Genomic DNA, 19,960 nt, shown 5'->3' on the forward strand with positions numbered 1-19,960 from the left:
AGAAACCTAGCTCAGAAAAGTCGAAATTAGCAAACTACACATCCCAAATCATAGGTTTCAGACACCACACACCTACGAAAGACTAAGAAATCCAACTCAGAAAAGCCCAAAATAGTAATTTACATATTCCAAATCATAAGTTTCAGACAGCTTTCACCTACGAAATACAAAGAAACCTTAGCTCAGAAAAGTCTGAAATAGCCAACTACTCATCCAAAACTCGAAGTTTCAGACAAAAAACACCTATGAGTGACTAAGAATCCTAGCTCTTAAAAGTCCAAAAAGAAAACTACACCTCCCAAATCATAATTTTCTGACAACACATACCTACGAAAGACTAAGAAATCTAGCTCAGAAAAGTCAAAAATAGCAACTTACCCATCCCAAGTCATAGGTTTTAGTCAACACACGCCTAACAAAGGTTAAGAATTCCAGCTCAGAAAAGTCAAAAAATAGCAACCCACGCGTCCCAAATCGTAGGTTTCAGACAACACACACCTACGAAAGACTAAGAAATCCGGTTATGAAAAGTCAGAAATAGCAAATTACATATCCCAAATCATAGGTTTCAGACAACACAAACCTATGAACGGCTAAGAAAACAAGCTCAGAAAAGTCAAAAATAGCAAAAAACACATCCCAAAAAATAGGTTTCAGACAACAAACACCTATGAAAGGCTAAGAAATCCAGCTAAGAAAAGTCAAAAGTAGCAATCCACCCATCCCAAATCATAGGTTTCAGACAACACACACCTATGAAAGACTAAGAAATCCAGCTCAGAAAAGTCAAAAATAGCAAACTACATATCCCAAATCATCGGTTTCAGTCAACACACACCAATGAAAGGCTAAGAAACCTAGCTCATAAAAGCCTGAAATAGCAAACTACTCATCCCAAACTATTGGTTTCAGACAACATTCACCTAGGAAATACTAGAAAACCTTAGCTCAGAAAAGCCTGAAGTACCAAACTACACATCCCAAATCATAGGTTTTAGACAACACACCAACGAAAGACGGGGGCTCGGGGAGAGCCTTTGGGTACCGGATGAGGGCCTCTGGGGTCCGGGGGGCCCTTTGGGGGTCCGCGGACCCTTTGAGGACCAGGGGAGGGCTTTTGAGGGTCTGAGGAGGGCGTTTGGGGGGCTGGGGGACCCTTGAGGGCCGGGTGGTCCTTTGGGAGCCTGGGGGACCTTTGAGGACCGGGGGCTTCCTTCGGGGTTGGGGTAGGGGTATCGGAACCCTTTGGGGTTGGGGTAGAGGACCTCACAACACTGTTCAAATGAAACTTGTGTATTATAACGACCACAGAGTTTCACCCTCAAATCCTCTTCCAAAATCTCTTCAAAAATCTTTCGCCGAAATAATTCCATAACCTGTCTAAAAAAGTTTCGCCCAAATAATCCCTAAACGTAATTCAGCGTGTTCCTTTTGTTTTGGCATCTCTGCGCTGAGGCATTTGAAATTACAAAGAAACCTGATTCCCGCGCTAAAACAATTCATCGCTAAGATGTTTCTTGGAGAATTGTTTCCATGGCGTTTGGTTATTAATATCTTTTGGAGTTCGACCAAAAGAGTTGTTTCCGAGGCAAAGACATTAATGACTTGGATCTATTCCTGGAGAAATGTTGACAGTATCATAAATTGCTGTTGACATCCGTAAATGTGAGAAAGTTTCTGTTTTTCCATTATCACTGACAAAGACCATAAAAACATCAAATAAATCGATCAACACACATAAACGACCATGAAAACAGACATAAATGTGAGAAAATTCATGGTTTTTCAAGTGAGAAAATTCCTGTTTTTTCATTCTCAGTGAGAAAATCATAAACCACGTTGTCATGTCACGAGTATAAGATAGCCTTCTACTTTTGGCAAACAAAAATCTTTCAAACCTTACAAAGAAAAGCCATTACAGTGAACTAAATGTCTAAAGCTCTTAAAAAGGGCGATCCAACTGAGATAGGTAATTATCGTCCAACCTCAATTCTTCCTGTTATATCCAACGTGCTCGAGAGAATCATCTTCAGACGTCTGTCTCCCTTTCTGTTTGACAGTCAGCACTCCGTTTCCTTGATTTCTCCTCACCAATATGGCTTTCGGCCGAAATTTTCAACTTCTCATGCTCTAATTGACGCCACACAGTTCATACGCTCACATCTCGACCTTAAAAAAACTGTATTGGGGTTATTTTGGATTTTCCTAACGCCTTTGACATGGTCGATCATATTATTTTAATAAGTAAATTAAATAGTTACGGAATTCATGGTGTTCCCCTCTCTTGGTTTGATTCTTATCTATCTGGAAGGGCACAGAGTGTGAGCCTAGATGGAGTATCCTCTCAGCCATTACCTGTTCGGAGGGGTGTCCCGCAAGGCTCCGTTCTAGGCCCTATTTTATTTCTCCTATATATCAAAGATCTTGTTATGGACCTGGGCCCTTCAGCGTATCCTGTATTATTTGCTGATGACAGCAACTTCTTCATCACTGGCACCGATTTACCATCGGCAATAACCTTTGCCCAAGTCCTTCTGAACAGAGTCCAGGCATGGTGCCTTACGAATAACATGACCATTAATAGCAAAAAAAGTCAAATAATATTATTCAGAACCCCCTACAACAAAGACGTAATTCAAACTGCTCTCGGACTCAGGTACTCCTCCGACATCCTCCCACAAGTGGAGGTTGCCAAGTTTCTTGGTGTTTTTATTGACTCATGCTTATCATTCTCTAATCATATTTCTTACATCACAGCAATAATTTTGAGACAAGTAGCTATGATTAACCGTGTGTTGGAACCCTTGGTCCCAGTTTGTTCAGATAAATTTTGGTGGCGCCAGCGGTATAAATCAACCCAATACCGTGTGAATTATTTTCTTCCTCCTGACATTCTAGTTACCCTCTATTATTCCTTTATTTTTCCTTACCTTTCTTATTGCGGATCAGTTTGGGGAAATACAAAGCGGTCCTTCTCTAAAAAACTCAAATTTGCCCAAAACCGTGCCATTAAAGCAGTTTTTCGGCTTCCCCGTCCATATCCCACTCGTGATTTGTATTCAGATTTTGGCATAGCTCCACTTGATCAAATCATACAAAAACTAAATTTATCGCTTGCTTACTCTGCTTTCCATAATAATCTTCCACCTCAACTACTAACCTATTATAATATTAATAATTCGGAAGCCCACTGTCTCTGTTCATCCAATAGAGCCTTTAAAATTCCTAAATGCGTTTCTAGTGCTGCCCAGCAATCTCCTATTTACAAATCTATTATTCAATGGAACAAAATACCCTCCAGCGTTGAACTAGCCACAAGTTTCTGCAAGTTGTATAAAAATATAACAAAACTTGATAATATAATTTAATCTTTCCACTATTAACCAATTTTCTTTAATTACCCATGTTTTATTCTTCTATTTTTTTAGATAATATGAGTCGCAGAGTTGAGATAATATGGCTTGGGTTTTGTTGGTCTGGTCTGTATGTCAAGGTCACAGCACCCACGAGAGTCTATTAGTGAGCCAAGATAACTGAAGCTATCGACTTTTTCCAATTCCTGTCCGTAAGGCTGTTTCTGTAAAGTAGTGTAGAAATAACTGTGTTCAGCATTCCAGCTATCTCAACAAAAACTGATCTATTACCCTTACCCAAGAAAAACTAAAATGGAGGGCCTGTTATATTTCGTGCGAATATTCTATTCTGTAAATGTTACACATGTCCACAGACGAAAATGATAATAGACGACGTGAAATTGACCCAACGACAGAATAAATCAGAAGAAGTAACGCTGTACAAGTAACGAATATTTTGCAGCTAAAACACATTGATTTATTTTGATGCGGTAGTAACATCTCGGTTTTGTCCTTTTGTTCTTTTGCCGGTAATTTCAGTTTATTTTGAGAAAATGTTAAGGATCTAACTTACGCCTGTTTTATCTGACCCCTGGTCAAACTGATGAATATGATATTATGTTTTGGAAATCAATGTTTTTGCTTGTCCTTCTGAAAGAGCCTGTAGTGTGTGAGCTAAAAGGGATAGTCTATAGTCTATATTAGAAAGGGCTGTCTGAAACTGTTCTGCTAAGCTTCCCTTTCTGCGACCTATGTTTCTGCTTTCGAATGGAAACTGCCGTTCAAGCAAGCAAGGAAACAGGCAGAAGTTTCAAATCAAAGATAGATTCTAAAAGTACTCAAGATGTGCCATGATTTCTTGGCCATCCGGCTATTTTCAGTGCCAAAATACTTTTTAGATAGTAAAAAGAAAAATTTTGGGATCGAAACAAAAGGAGCATTTTCCCACGTTACCAAAAATGTCATCTGCTCTTATAACCCATTTTTTTTTTAATAAATTCGAATTTATTATTTTACTTAGTGTACTTGAAACGGAGGAAAAGGAATGGCGCCATATGTGTCTTCTAAACTTTAATAGTTCTTTCATTGGAAATAAAAAGTTTTTTGAAATGAAAGTAAAGAGTGATATTAAAATTAAAACGGACAGAAATTATTTAACATACGAGGGGGCCCCCCTCAACACCCTACTCTTTACTTAGTTGGTGTTATGGTGCTATGCGAAAATCATTTATGAGTGCGAGAAATGGCCAACCAATGGCTTTTTAAACATTTAAACTGAAAATTGTATTGTTCAAAGTAAATATACATCAATAAGCTCTTCTATTCTTGCAAATATTGTAAAAAATAGTTTCTATTCCATTCAAGTCGCCCTTGTGCTAAAGTAGTAATTCTTCAGCATTGGGGATAAAAGGGGAACAGCAGAGGGTTGAGAGAGGGAAGTCCTTTTCATATATGAATTAATTCCTGTTTGTTTTAAATTTTAATGTCGCTGTTCATATTGTAAATAAATGCAGTCTTTAATTGAATTTATATACAATTTTAATATGATATCCAGGAATGGGCGTAGGCAGCATATTGTCTAGGGGGGGCAGATATTGTCTAGGGGGGGCAGTCGATAGTGTGATTGAGTTTTATCAACTGCTTTTTCCAAACCATCTGCTTTTTCAGCCATATCTAATGTAAATTTGAAGGTTCGAGGGGAGCAGCTGCCCTGCCCCCTCCCCTACGCCCATGTATCCAGGGTTACCCAAATCTGTAATTACGGCTCCCTGAAACCTGAATCCTTTAATAAAAGTCTAATTTTTTCAGTACAGTGCAGTCTGAGCTGCACAACGTTTCACAGTAGTTAGATCACAACTTGCAATCGCTGGTTTGTTGAAAAAAAAAAAATCAGGGTGTATTTCCTTTTCAAAATAAAGTATAACTGTCAAAAAGAAGAACTTTCGTCTCTACAATAAGATGGGAGATTTTCCCTCGAAACTCAAACCGAACAATTCATCCTTTATATATATATATATATATATATATATATATATATTTTTTTTTTTTTTTTTTTTTTTTTTTTTTTTTTTTTTTTTTTTTTTTTTTTTTTTTTTTTTTTTTTTTTTTTTTTTTTTTTTTTTTTTTTTTTTTTTTTTTTTTTTTTTTTTTTTTTTATATATATATATATATATGTGTGTGTGTGTGTGTGTGTGTGTGTGTGTGTGTGTGTGTGTGTGTGTGTGTGTGTGTGTGTGTGTGTGTGTGTGTGTGTGTGTGTGTGTGTGTGTGTGTGTGTGTGTGTGTGTGTGTGTGTGTGTGTGTGTGTGTGTGTGTGTGTGTGTGTGTGTGTGTGTGTGTGTGTGTGTGTGTGTGTGTGTGTGTGTGTGTGTGTGTGTGTGTGTGTGTGTGTGTGTGTGTGTGTGTGTGTGTGTGTAGTGTGTGTGTAGTGTGTGTGTGTGTGTGTGTGTGTGTGTGTGTGTGTGTGTGTGTGTGTGTGTGTGTGTGTGTGTGTGTGTGTGTGTGTGTGTGTGTGTGTGTGTGTGTGTGTGTGTGTGTGTGTGTGTGTGTGTGTGTGTGTGTGTGTGTGTGTGTGTGTGTGTGTGTGTGTGTGTGTGTGTGTGTGTGTGTGTGTGTGTGTGTGTGTGTGTGTGTGTGTGTGTGTGTGTGTGTGTGTGTGTGTGTGTGTGTGTGTGTGTGTGTGTGTGTGTGTGTGTGTGTGTGTGTGTGTGTGTGTGTGTGTGTGTGTGTGTGTGTGTGTGTGTGTGTGTGTGTGTGTGTGTGTGTGTGTGTGTGTGTGTGTGTGTGTGTGTGTGTGTGTATATATATATATATATATATATATATATATATATATATATAGAGACAGTAAAATTTTATATAGAGTAAATGTTTTTCCTCTTATAACTTTAATAAATCAAATAATATTAACATTTTATTACTAAATATCAGTATATGTATATTAAACTGACAATGCACATTCATTCGTATTTTTTCAGTAAAGTGCAAATTTTTGTCCAGCCTTGGGAAGGCATTAGGGTTTTGAGCCCAACTTATGTTAATTTCTGCTCGTTTTGTGTTTGACTCGGTTATTTATTGTAATTTCTGCTCGTTTTGGGTTTCATTTATTTATCGATGCTGATTTGTGGTAGTTTCACGCTTGGTAGATTATTTTATTTTATTTTTTGTAATTTTTTGGTTAATGTAGTTCTTTACTTTTCTTTGAGAAAATTATTTTGTGGAAAAAGTTTTTTAATTAATAAATAGGAAAGAGAAATATCACCATTTAAATCGCTGAAAACATAACTACTGGTAGCAATTTCTACCCCTCCCCCAAGAATTTTTTTGGCGAGCCTCATAGTACCCTGCCTTTTACACATATGCACAGGTAGGCAGGTAATTGTAATATTTTATGCTCCACAACTGAAGGTTGTCGCAATGAAAGGGGTACTATTACCCCTCCCCCAGAACCTATTATAAAGGCTTAGACCAAAAATATTCCCATGAATCAAGAGGGATTAGATATCACTTTCTACCATACCCCTTCCCCAAAACTCATACTATGTGTATCTGTAGGCTCATTGAGAGTTAAGATGCCTCTTTGAGGCATCTGCCCCCTCCACTGACAATATGGCCAGCTACTCCTCCCTCACAATAGCTAATTGTAAATTGATTGAATTTGGTTCAATATATAATCGAAAAAAAATGAATAATAAATATTTACCAATCATAGTTCCAACAATGAGGCCAATACCACTGATGAGGCCCATACGTCTTTCAAGTTGGACTTTTCCATTACCAGTACTGTCGTTTCGTTCATCACCAGAAAATGATTTTTTTATTTCATTCTGTGCTGAAATAAAAATGTCTTTATTATACTTTGGTTGTAAAAAAATCTAACTAATGAGGGTCTAATAAATATAACATTTGAAAAAAAAAATCGAACCCTAATGATTAGGGTTCGTGTTCTAAATGCCATGCCGAAACATTTTTAAAATACTAGAAATGCGTTAGCCGAAAACAAATGGTGGAAATTTTGAATCAAGAAACCAGATCAAAAGAAAAAAGCCTTATCCCCGAAAAATTGATGTCAGCTATTTTCTTAAGCCTGGAAAGGATAAAACTGACCCTATATTGGGTATTGGTGTTTAAAGAGTCCCGTGTTCATGTCGAGAGTTTTACATTGGCAGGACCCGTCAACAGCTGGGGGAACGACAGCAAGACCACAAGATTTCAATAGATAAATCTCTGAGATGTTAAAATAAAATAAACTGACGATTTTGATTCTGCTTTGGTCTTCCACATCTTTAAAAATCCAGGTCATTTAGTTCTTTTCAATGAGGCAACTTTGATATCTACAGCAAATGTCTTACCAAAATATTTTAGGGAGACTATTGAAATTAAAAAATATACAAAATACTCCTGTAAACCCATTTTACAAGAATTTAATATTAAAAAGTTTGTTCCTCAGCTTAAGCTAAGATCATCTGACCGTATTTAATGAATTTAATATTTTGATTTCAATTGATATTGCACTCTTTTAGCGGGGCTATTCTCTTTTCTAAGGCTAGGTAATTTTTTTATAATTTAAAATCAGCATAAAATTTAGCTTCCTCTGATGCAAATGTTGACTTCAAAATACCACTTTCCAGACTTCCAGTTGTATGGACAAGCGTCGCTCTTTACTTATAGTTTATTATCATGAACGGTTTGGTCTACAAATCAACTGCTCTGCTAAAAGAAGCACGTTTTGGCAAACGATCTTATATTTGTACATAAATAATCCTAATTGTTATTCTTTGCAGCTGTTAAAGTGAAAACATTCCTCTTTGCAGAAATTCATAATTTCTATAGAAGTAGAGGTCATTAATAAGGTTCATTGCAGAAACAAAGAATTGTATAAAATATCGTTACAGCTATTCCCTTACAAAAGTAGCAGTACATTGCATGGGTCTATGGGTGCACTACATTTCATGGGTGCATGGGTGCAGTACATTGCTGGGTGCATGGGTGCAGTGCATTGCTGGGTGCCATTGCATTGCAATTTAAAAAAAAAAATAGAAACAGTTTATGACTTTACAATCTGGCCAAACAGTTTATCTAGATATTGATTACTCCATTCCTTCAATAGAAAGGTGAATAAAATCATGAGAGCAATTTCACAAATGGCCTACTGAATCAATACAAAGCCAACATTTTCAAAAAAAAACTAACAGCGATGACAACCAAAAAACAAGAGCAAAAAATACCTAATGCAACGAAAAGTAACAACAGAAAGCAAAAATAACTAATTTTAAGTTGTGTTTATTCGTCCTAGCTGAGTGGTTAGTACGCTAGACCTGGAAACCTGAGTACAGGGGTTCGAGTCCTGGTGTCGCTGATTATTTGGCTTGGAACAAGGGTCAATGATGTGACTCTCTAAGCTCATCCAGAGTCGACCCACCCTTAAATGGGTGCCTGGAGAAATCTGGGGTGGGGGACACGGGAAGCTTCAGACCATTTGCCCCCAACCATGCATTGCACTCCTGGCCAAAGGCAATAAGGCAGGAGACCGGTACCTAGGCTACGCAGACTATTTGTCAGCATGCGATTTTTTTTTAAAGTTTATTCAGTTGGCTATGTAATAGTATACTATATGAAGGTGAATTATTTTTTTTTTATTTGATTTTTTTTTTCAGCACTGGATTTTATCAGTTAGTTTAATTTCAGTATTTGGAATTAGTTCTTTTTAATAACATTTGACTCAAAAAATTGTCCTATAGATAAATCCTGATAATTGCCTTTCCTCATTAAAAGGCTTTTCATATCACCTAAATTACTGTACTATAACCTTTTTTTTTAATTATTTAGGATTACGAGAACCATAATTGATATTCTTTTTTTTGTTCTTTTGCAATTCTTCAAACATTCCATTCATGCACAAGTGCTTAGAATAAATAAGATATTTTGCGTTATGCGTAGAATTTGTAGTAAAAATTATATTAATAATAACAATAGTAACAACTGTAATAATCTGCACTATTTTTTTTTCAAAGCTACAAGGAGGAAAAATATAAATACCAGGGCTATATACACGAATTTCGTTCGGGAGAGGGAGGGGGGTGATTTCTTCGAGTGGAGGGTACAAAAAAACTTAAAAAACTATCAAAAATTTGTTTATATGCATTTTGTTTACGTTCTCACGAGGTAGGAAATTTTTTTTTTGGGGGGGGGGGATCAAACCCCCTTCCTTCTCTGGATACGGCCTTGATAAATACACCAATACTAATCATTACCTTTTATACAAAGAACCTACATCCACAACATAGTGATCAAGATCAGATAATTCTTTGTGGTCACCTCTTCTCCCAAACAAGAGAAATTGAGCTTCTTAAAGGAGAAAGCTGCTGACACCAGAGGGAGAAATTACATAAACTGTAACCATATTCTCCTTATCTCAAGCAGGGAGTCTTGGCTTTGAGACAAGGCTTGCTAGTTGGGGAGATTGGGGAAAATTACCCCTATATATTTTTGGACCACAAGGTTTTGAAAAACACCTTATTTTAGAATTTTTATTGAAAAAAATCGAATAAACAGCAAAATTGCCCCCCTTCAGATTCCAAAAAGTTTATTTTTCCTTCCCTCTATATTTTTTTGGTCAATTGATGGCCTTGTTTCAGAACTCCCTCGTTCTCAGAAAACTGTTGAAAAAGCTATAGCATATTATAGTGTTTTATGGCAATTAAAGGCAAAAGGAAAAAATGCCAAGGAAAGATAAATTCAAGGTTACATTACCTTTATATTTGATTTTTGATGTCTCATCATCAACGTATGCTAAATTATCCAAACCGTTAGTTATTCTATCACCCATGATTTTAAACAACCAACATATGATAGAAAAAAACTAAATTAGTGTACTAATTTGACTATAAATCAAGATAAAAACCGGGCTAAAAGCTCCTCCCAAAAATTGCGAACGTGCCAACAAAATTCTTCGTCTTTTATATTTTTAGTTTAGAATTTATAGTAATTAACTGCTAAGCTCTGAGAAAACAATGCGATAACGCTTGAATTCCACCAGAACTACTTCAGGAATTCTTAATACTTACATGGAAATACCTAAATATACCACAAGCATGACTAGTAGAACAATAAGCATACAAATTAGATCTAAAGGTTCATTAAATACTCCTTGTTTTAAGAAACAATCGTAGTGTTCAGGAGGAGCGTAAATCGGAAGGTGCTAAATGAGGTTTATGTCAGTTTGTCAGGGACCATTTAAAATCCCCACGAGAAAATTTTATCTCACTTTACTAGCAAATTTTCATATCATTTTGGCAAGGCCGTACCCAGGATTTGTTTTCGGAGGTTTTACTCAAAGATTTTTTTTTGTAGGGGTGGGGGGTCTACACAAAAAACATCAAAAAACACATACAAAATTTGTTTATATCCATTATTGTTACGTTTTTACGAGTCAAACAAACATTTTGGGGGGGGGAGAGGGTTGAACCCCCCTAACCCCCTCTCTGGGTACGGCCTTGCATTTTGGTAATACACATTTTAATCAAGGATATTTACGCGTTTTTATGACTGATTGTTTGTAAAATTAAAACGCTTTTTGTCAGAGCTACTGCAGCTGTGTGCTATGTTGGGTCTACTCTCTATTCAGGATAAGATCACCCCCCTCATAATAAAAATATATTAAAACTGAAAATTACATAAATAAAAATCATGATCAATAGAAGGGATATAAACAGTGAAACCAGTCACAAGGGTAGGGGGAGAGGTATGGGATCTTGCTTTAAAGGGTGTATTGCACACAACAGGGGGATAATGTTGCGTTCTAGCTCATAAAAGAGTAACGGCATGGCTAAATGGGAGCTACAGCAGGTAGACCACTACCAAATGCCTTGTTGCGAAGGCGTGAAGTGGTAGACCATTCAGGGGCGGATCCAGAACTTTAGATTACGTTAGGGGCCACAAACCCCCCTCGTACCCCCCTGGATCCGCCACTGAGACCACTTCAGGATCAGATCAGCCCTCTCACTTCAAAATTAGAAAAGCAGTTAGATGACAAATCAAAGCCAATGGAGGATGTTAACAAAATTATGCCGGATTGGAGGGGGGATGCAGAGGCAACATTTCTCTCAGGTTTACCTTTCATAAACAGTGCCAAAACCGGAAAATGTTAGAGTTCTAATGCAGTTTAGAACCTCTAGAAAACCTCTTCTATACTACGACAAAATCATAAGAAACTCAAAATTTCAGGAGGAGAGGAACTGGCCTGAAGACCCCCTGAACCTCTAGAAACCCCCTGAACCTCTAGAACCTCTAGAAAACCTCTTCTATACTACGACAAAATCATAAGAAACTCAAAATTTCAGGAGGAGAGGAACTGGCCTAAAGACCCCCTGAACCTCTAGAAACCCCCTGAACCTCTAGAACCTCTAGAAAACCTCTTCTATACTACGACAAAATCATAAGAAACTCAAAATTTCAGGAGGAGAGGAACTGGCCTGAAGACCCCCTTTGCCGACAGGCTTGTTTCTAGCCTTTTTTTATGACAAAACCACTGGGTAATATGTTTTAAATTGCTGCTCAACTATATTCCATGAAATTATATTCCTGTAACTGCTATATTCCATAACTGTTCATTGTGACAAAAAAATACTAAAGGGTGACCCTTGTCAATGTCAATCCCTGTCATTTATTAAATAAAAAAAAACAAGTTTTTTTAACCGAAAGTAAGGAACGACGTTAAAAGTTAAAACGAACAGATATTATTTCTTATATGAAAGGGGCTGTCCCCTCTTCAACGCCTCGCTCTATACGCTAAAGTTTTTTATTGTTTTAAAAAATAGAGTTGTGAGAAAGTCAAACTTTAGCGTAAAGAGCGAGGTGTTGAGGAGGGGACAGCCCCTTTCATATAAGGAATAATTTCTGTTCTTTTTAAGTTTTAATGTCGTTCTTTACTTTCAGTTAAAAAAACTTAGTTTTTTTTATTTAATTTTTGAACGTTTTTGAATAAATGCAGGTTCTGATCTTGGTTCACCGTACATGAATAATTAAAACAAAGTTCGAATATTAATTTACTTTTATTTGGTTAAATAGATTTCTCGAAACTTGTTTAATTTTATTTACGAACGTTTTTATTAGTAATAAAAATACGTAACTTACAGATTAACTTACGTAACGAACTTCTATATTCATATATTTTTAAAACGTATATAAGGGGGTTCACCCCCTAGTCAATACCTTGCTCTTTAAGCTAAAGTTCGTATTTTGTTCCCATTCTTTAAAAATGACCGCTTAATTACAAAGGCCGTTAATTAGAATAAATAGCTCTTATGAAAGTACAAAAAATCTTTGGCTTAAAGAGCGAGGTATTGACTAGGGGGTGAACCCAATCATAAATGTTATATTTTCTGTTCGTTTAAAGTTTTGATGTTGCTGCTGTTGCAGTTGAAAAACTTGTTTTTTTATATTCAATTTCTGATCTTTTTTTGAATAATGCTGGGAAGTCCGGCGTCCCCTTCATAACAATTTCCCTTCCCCCATGAAAACTTCCTTCATGTAAAGATCCTCCCACATAACCCCCGACCCCCCCCGTCTACCAGAAAAAATCTCCCCTGAAAACGTCTGTATACTTCCCAATAACCAAATACTATAATTATGTTAACATTGGGTAAAGTTCTTAACTTTCAGCCCTCCCCCCGGGAACTTCGGGGGATTAAGTCATCCTAAAAGACATACTTATCATATTTTCGAACATGCTGAACAAAATGGCTATCTCAGAGTTTTGATCGGGTGACTTTGGGAAAATAAATGAACGTGGGAGGGGGCCTAGTTGCCCCCCGTTTTTGGTCACTTAAAAAGGGCACTAGAACTTTTAATTTCCATTCCAATTAGCCCACTCACGATATTCTAGGACCACTGGGTCGATACGATCACCCCTGGAAAAAAAAAATAAATAAACACTCACCCGTGATCTTTCTTCTGGCGAAAAATGCGAAATTCCACATTTTTGTAGATAGGAGCTTGAAACCTCTACAGTAGGGTTCTCTTATACGCTAAATATGATGGTGTGATTTTCATTAAGGTTCTATAATTTTCAGGGGGTCTTTCCCCCTTTTTTCGAAAGTCAGCCAAATTTTCTCAGGCGCTTAACTTTTGAGGGGTAGGACTAAACTTGATGAAACTTATATATTTGAAATCAGCATTAAAATCTAATTCTTTTGATGTATCTATTTGTATAAAAATACCGTTTTCTAGAGTTTCGGTTACAATTGAGTCGGGTCGCTCCTTACTTACAGTTCGTTGCCACGAACTGTTTGATGAAGCAGAAAATTGCGTGTCATTTTGTTTCGAAACACTTCGGGATGCGTTTAGACTAAAATCAATACTAAAGGGCCCAAAAAGAACCTCGCTCCAGTCTGATTAGATTCAAATAATTAAAGGGTGATATTTGCAGATCACGGTTCGATTGAGCTTTTACTAGGCTTTCTAAGACGGCCTATTTGATAGGCCGTTGAAAAGCGACTGTGTGAATAAACAACTGAATTAGCTTAATGAATGGTACCATACTAAGAAATTACTAAATAAAATATTGTTTGAGGAAAAGGTTGAAAATGTACATTATGTTTTCATACATATTGATTTACTTACAGTTCATATTAAACAAAAAGTAATTTTATTGATTTAAACTAATAAGAAAAAATCTTAACTTTCGAGACTCATCCCATTTTCGCATTTTTATAGTCCAACTTACTTTTTCGTTATTATCTTTATTGCGATGCCGTATATATCAACCGCACTCATTATTACGCTAACCCTGTTCCCAACTTGATCACTCTACAACATTAATTTATTGAAACTTCAGAGGATCCAAATTTAGCTTTGACAGGATAAGCCCTCAGGAATACAGTGATATATAGTTTAGATATTTTCATTTTTTAACGAAAGTAAAGAACGACATTGAAACGTAAAATGAGTAGAAACTATTCCATATATGAGAAGGACCGCCCAATCCTCAATTCCCACTCTTTACGCTAAAGTTTTTATAGTGCAATGAAAACATTTCTTCTTCTGAATCAAAGCCTCTGTGTTTGAACAGTCGTTTATAAGGAATTAGGACAAAATGTTCAACTTTAGCGTAACAAGTGGGATGTTCACTTCATATACATCCCCTTCATATACAGAATAATTTCTGTTCATTTTAAGTTTTCATGTCGCTCTTTACATATTTTGAAAAAAACTTTTCTGTTCGTTTTAATAGTACACTAAAGCTTTTCCTGAAATCAAAGAGGACCAACGTGCTCAACGTGCTTTATGGACAAACGCCAAATGAACAAGCCAATTGGAAACCCGCTTTCCTTCGCTAAGCTGAAAAAACAGTCTTCTGGTAATCTTATTGGTTGGTATGCTTATCACTTTGTCCGTAAACCGCCAAGGAAAAAACGCAGATTAACACCATTAACCAGGCCGATCCTAGAATAAAGATTATTTCCATTTAATCGCTGTTTAAAAATTTGTGAGAAAAAAAACGAAAAAAGGAGAAAAAAAACACTCGACAGTATCGGCAGTTATGTGAATAATTTCAACTAAGAGGTGAAGAATTAGAGAACCCCCAGCACCGTTAAACACCTCAACCCAAATGGTTAGAATGGAGACTTTTCAAATGCTGAAAAAACACATTCCCTGGGAATTCAATGGCATAAAAGGAGTAAAAAAAACTTCCTATTTTTGTATCCCTCCTTAAAATGGCTTGGCCATTAATAATAAATTGCTTAGAAGTTCCGACAACTAACAGCCTTCTCTAGACAATTATTTTAGTTCGACTCAAATCATAATTATCAAGGTTGTAAGGCTTACCTTCGTTCTTTATCAGTGCTAGTGAACGCTAAGATTTGAATTCTTAGCACTTTTGATGGATCCTTTTCCAAAAACTTATTTAGACAGATAAATTTCCTTTTCTATGTTGGCTGTAAATCTGCTACATTTTATGTGAGCTTATTTTCGTGATTTTCCCTTTTCAGGGAAAATGGGGCCTTTACAGCTCAGTTTGTATTTCCCTTATGACATGTGAAGATTAAAAATATCATTTCTTTTGTCCATTGACATTTTGTCGATGTCATCTTGTAAAACTTAACAGTTAACACTCTAAATAGAAGGTGAATATTTGCACTAACAAGGACATCCCTTTATCACCTGTCAGTACCTCCTAAAATTCCGACTCATTAACACAGAAAATTTAGGCACTATTTTGGTGTATTTTTCACCTGAATATTGGAAACAATAACTGGAGAATTTGCTTCACTTTTTTACTCTTTTCCATGTCCATGGAAAAACTTATTTTCCTGGACTGTGTTATTTCGTGAATTTGTCAAACGTTAGATTAATTTGCCAGCTGAAAGGTAAACAGGACATTCAATGCATCATTCAACGCTCTTCCAAAAATAATAATACCGCTAAGAAATCCGCTAAGGACAACGGAATGAAAAGATTTCGCAATGCAATGGCTTCGTTCAAAATCAGCACCAAGACGAAAACATATCTTGCCCCCTCTACCCATCCCAGACTCATATCTGAAAATTGGGCCTTTTTATGTTTTTTCTTTGTTTTTTTTTTCAAAATTACTAAGTTTTTAGGGTAGTACCACATTTTCATCAGCTCTGCAACGCTGAACAGTGACAACACATCAGATAAAAATTTTAAAGTTTACGATAAACCTCATCATCGCTGATACGTCTAAAGGTCATATCTGACAATTCCAAATTTACTTAGATAATAACCAAAAACATATTGCTGTTCTTAGAGAAAAACTTAGCAAACGGTTTTTGGCCATTACCTTAGAAGATTAACAATACCATATGCAATCTTTGGGTATGACAAGGACGGTATAATTAATGTTTCCAGTATCCTCAGCAAAGTGCTTGAACATCTTTTGCTTCCGAGGTATCTGGTAGATGTGAACTGGATTACCGGTAGTCCAGATTCCGCCTAAACCTCAGTTGCGCGTTTGTACACAAACTACAGAAAATAGATGTAAAAAAAGCACATAGAATGGGTTCTTCATTAGTTATGTGCAGTGTGGATATCACGGCGGCATTTGACTCAATTTTGCAGGCGTAGGTTTTCCTGAATTTGCTTGAATGTGGAGATAGTGAACATGTGGCTGTACTTCTATTTTACTGGTACTCAGCTAGTTTTGTGAATGTTCGGCTCTCTGGAAATCAAACGAACAACTCAATTAAGCTCGTTTGAGGTCTTCGACAAGGATCTGTTTTAAGCCCGATCCTTTTTTACACCCTTACTTCTGGAATAACAAAAAACATAATGGGACAATTTAGCATTGACCTTTGCGACTTTAGTCTTCCTTCGTGTGTGGATGATTTGCTGATGCTAAGCTGCGATCTAATCTTTTTACAAGAGAATTTTGAACGATTGATAACTGAATACAAAAGTATTGGTTTACAAGTCAACCCACAAAAGACCGAGTTTTTGGGATTTGGTCCTACACCAAATTTAATAAAAAAACAAGTTTTTTCAACTGAAAGTAAGGAGCAACATTAAAACTTAAAACGAACAGAAATTATTACGTATAAGAGAGGGTTTGCCCCCTAGTCAATACCTCACTCTTTACGTTAAAGTTCGAATTATGTTCTAATTCTTTAAGAATGACACCTGAATCACAAAGACCGTTTAATTAGAATAGATAGGTCTTTTGAAATTACTAAAAAAACTATAGCATAAAGATCAAGGTATTGACTAGGGGGAAACCTCCTCACATACGTAGTAATTTTGTTCGTTTTAATTTTTAATATTGCTCCTTACTTTCAGATGAAAAAACTTGTTTTTTCTTTAATTTCTGATCGCTTTTTAAATAATGCTAGGATATCCGGCGCCCCTTCGTAGAAATTTTCCTTCCCCCATCAAAACATCCTCCATAGAGATTCTACCACGTAATCCCCTCCCCCCCCCCATCAAAGAACCCCCTCCTGAAAAGGCCTGTATACTTCCCAATAACCAATATTATATGTAAACAATGGGCAAAGTTCCTAACTTGCAGCCCTTCACCCGGGGACCATGAGGGATTAAGTCATCTTCAAAGACATAGTTATTAGATTTTAGACTATACAAAACAAAATACTTATCTCAAAATTTTGATCAGGTGACTTTGAAAAGAAATGAGCGTGGGAGGGAGCCTAGTTGCACTCCAATTTTTTGGTCACTTAAAAAGGGCACTAGAACTTTTAATTTCCGTTCGAATGAGCCCTCTAGCGATATTCTAGTACTACTTGATTTGTAAGATCACCCCTGAAAAAAAAACAACAAATAAACACGCATCCGTGATCTTTCTTCTGGCAAAAAATACAAAATTCCACATTTTTGCAGATAGGAGCTTGGAATCTCTAAATTAGGATTTCTGATACGCTGAATCGGGTGGTGTGATTTTCATGAAGATTCTATCACTTTCAGGGGGTGTTTCCTCTTTTTTTCAAAAATAAGGCAATTTTTTCTCAGGCTCGCAACTTTTGATCAGTAAGACTAAACTTGATGAAACTTATATATTTGAAATCAGTATAAAAATTTGATTCTTTTGATGTATCAATTGGTATCAAAATTCCTTTTTTAAGAGTTTTGGTTACTATTGAGCCGGGTCACTCCTTAACAGTTCGTTACCACGAACCGTTTGATAATGAAATAAACAGTGGAAATAATTGTGTGACGGTTGGGTCAAAAATTTCACCGTGAAAGTGTATGAAATATTTAGGAATGACGTACGGTCAAGATATTAGAAGTTTCCCATGTACTGATAATCGAGAAAGTTGCCAAGAGCTTTCGATCAAGTTACAGCAGGCTTGTTTCCCTCAAGCTTAGCCTGAACCGAAAGATCCCTGTGAAGCTTTACACAGCAGTGGCTCTCACTCACCTCCTCTATTTGTTGCCTTTATGATACTGGTTTAACCAAACTAATAGACTTAAACTAAGATTAGTATAGTGTAAAATCTCAAGTTTTTACTTCGATATCCACTTTGGGAGAGAAGTACTTACGTTACAAAGACACAAAATATAGTGGACCCAGTTGACATTGCGCCATTATCTAAACGAAGTGCCAGAAAAAGGGCGCTAGAAACATGGTGAATGTTTCTAAAACTACACCTTATCTGAGACTGCGATTGAAGAAGCTGTTGTTTTTCTGTTGTTCAAGTGGTCATGTTTTCTTTATCCTCTCTTGTACTACTTTGCTTTTTCTTTTCTTGTATGAGCGAACACCGATTAAATTATTACTATATGAAGGGCTACAACCCCTAGTAAGCTAATCTCATGTATTTTCATCATATAAATCTAAAGTTAAAAACAAATTATTTGCTTTAGTAGTTTTGAAATGGTATTTTATTCTGTCTGTTTTTTTTTCCTTTTATGTCGTAATTATTTCCTGTAATTATGTTGTTTCTTTTGTGATTGACATGGTAGTAATCAAGTACCTCCGTGACAAGCTACACGAATTGGTTTATAAATATTTAGGTTGCGTGTTTTCTTCTACTACAGAATTAAACTGGGTTGGAAAAAATGATTTGGTTGATTTCACTGGTTTGTATCAGAAGAAGATTGCATCAAATATAACGAATCTTAACGTCTCTAAAAAACATACGGAGATTTAGAGGTTTTTTTTTAGAGATGTGTTAGATTTCATTATGTTTCTTTAGTTTTTTGCTCTTTATTCTTTATTGCTCAGTTTGTTAGCTGTGGTTTAAAAATGGGAATTAAATCTTATTCATTCATTCACATAGGAAAAGCCATGGCCTTTAAGCAGTTCGTGGTGACGAACTGCAAGTGAGGAGCAGCTTAGACCAATAGTAACCGCAACTTTAAAAAATGGAATTTTGTAAAAAATTAATACATCAAAAGAATAGACTTTTTATGCTGATTCAAAATATATAAAACTCATCAAGTTTAATCTTGCCCATGATTTTGGCTTTAGTTACGTTTTTACAAAATTCAGTACCAACAAGGCGTGTTCCCTTAGATATACCATCTGAAATATCTAAATTACGCATTAGCATGATTGTCGAGTTATTCTTTAGTTTTACATCATGGGGTGGCAAACCAACAATTTTAATTGAATTTGAAATTCTTGTGCGAATTCAATTCCTCCTTCCTGTTTATCCTTTACAGAATCATAACTTATACAGGTTTGTATTCTCCTGCGAGGTAGTTCAATTTCATTGAAGTTATTAGTGGGAAGATTTCCATTTCTCAGTTCCACGATATACTTTGCGAATGACTCCAGTTCAAGATTGACATGCATATTTTTTTTCATACGAAATTTTTTGAAATATTTTCAGAGATGACTTTTTTTAACCTTTTTTTTGTGTCTCACTAAGGTTGTTTCGGAATTGAACAAGTAACCATGACGGAAATCACATTCAGTAACTAAAATTGTTCCCTCAAAATGGCAAGTTTGGATTCACATTAGATCGCAAACAACTGATCCATAATTTGTAAACCATACTTCGGTAACATCGGTGTCCATCCATAAAGAAAACTTAAACCTGAACTAATTCTATAGCTTAGTTTGAGAGTAGTAACCTAGGTGCTGATTCTGGTAGTGATTGCGTAATATGCCTTACCACGGGTCAGTCACC

At 36.2% G+C, this 19,960-nt stretch overlaps 1 protein-coding gene and 1 long non-coding RNA gene across 2 annotated transcripts in view; both read right to left on the bottom strand.

Annotated features, from left to right (window-relative positions):
* LOC148944233 (uncharacterized) overlaps nt 1–10,209 on the bottom strand; it is a 16,127-nt gene extending 5,918 nt beyond the window's left edge. Inside the window, exons 1-2 of the long non-coding RNA XR_016142876.1 lie at nt 10,107–10,209; nt 7,057–7,185 (exon numbers count right to left, since the gene is read on the bottom strand). This is a non-coding gene — a long non-coding RNA (uncharacterized LOC148944233). The remainder of the gene's footprint in view (nt 1–7,056; nt 7,186–10,106) is intronic.
* LOC148944232 (b(0,+)-type amino acid transporter 1-like) overlaps nt 1–19,960 on the bottom strand; it is a 98,153-nt gene that overhangs the window by 56,613 nt on the left and 21,580 nt on the right. The window lies entirely within an intron of this gene.

This window comes from Artemia sp. Qi Xiang Cuo, chromosome 14 (genome assembly GCF_049724085.1).
Source record: "Artemia sp. Qi Xiang Cuo chromosome 14, ASM4972408v1, whole genome shotgun sequence".
Classification (NCBI taxonomy): domain Eukaryota; kingdom Metazoa; phylum Arthropoda; class Branchiopoda; order Anostraca; family Artemiidae; genus Artemia; species Artemia sp. Qi Xiang Cuo.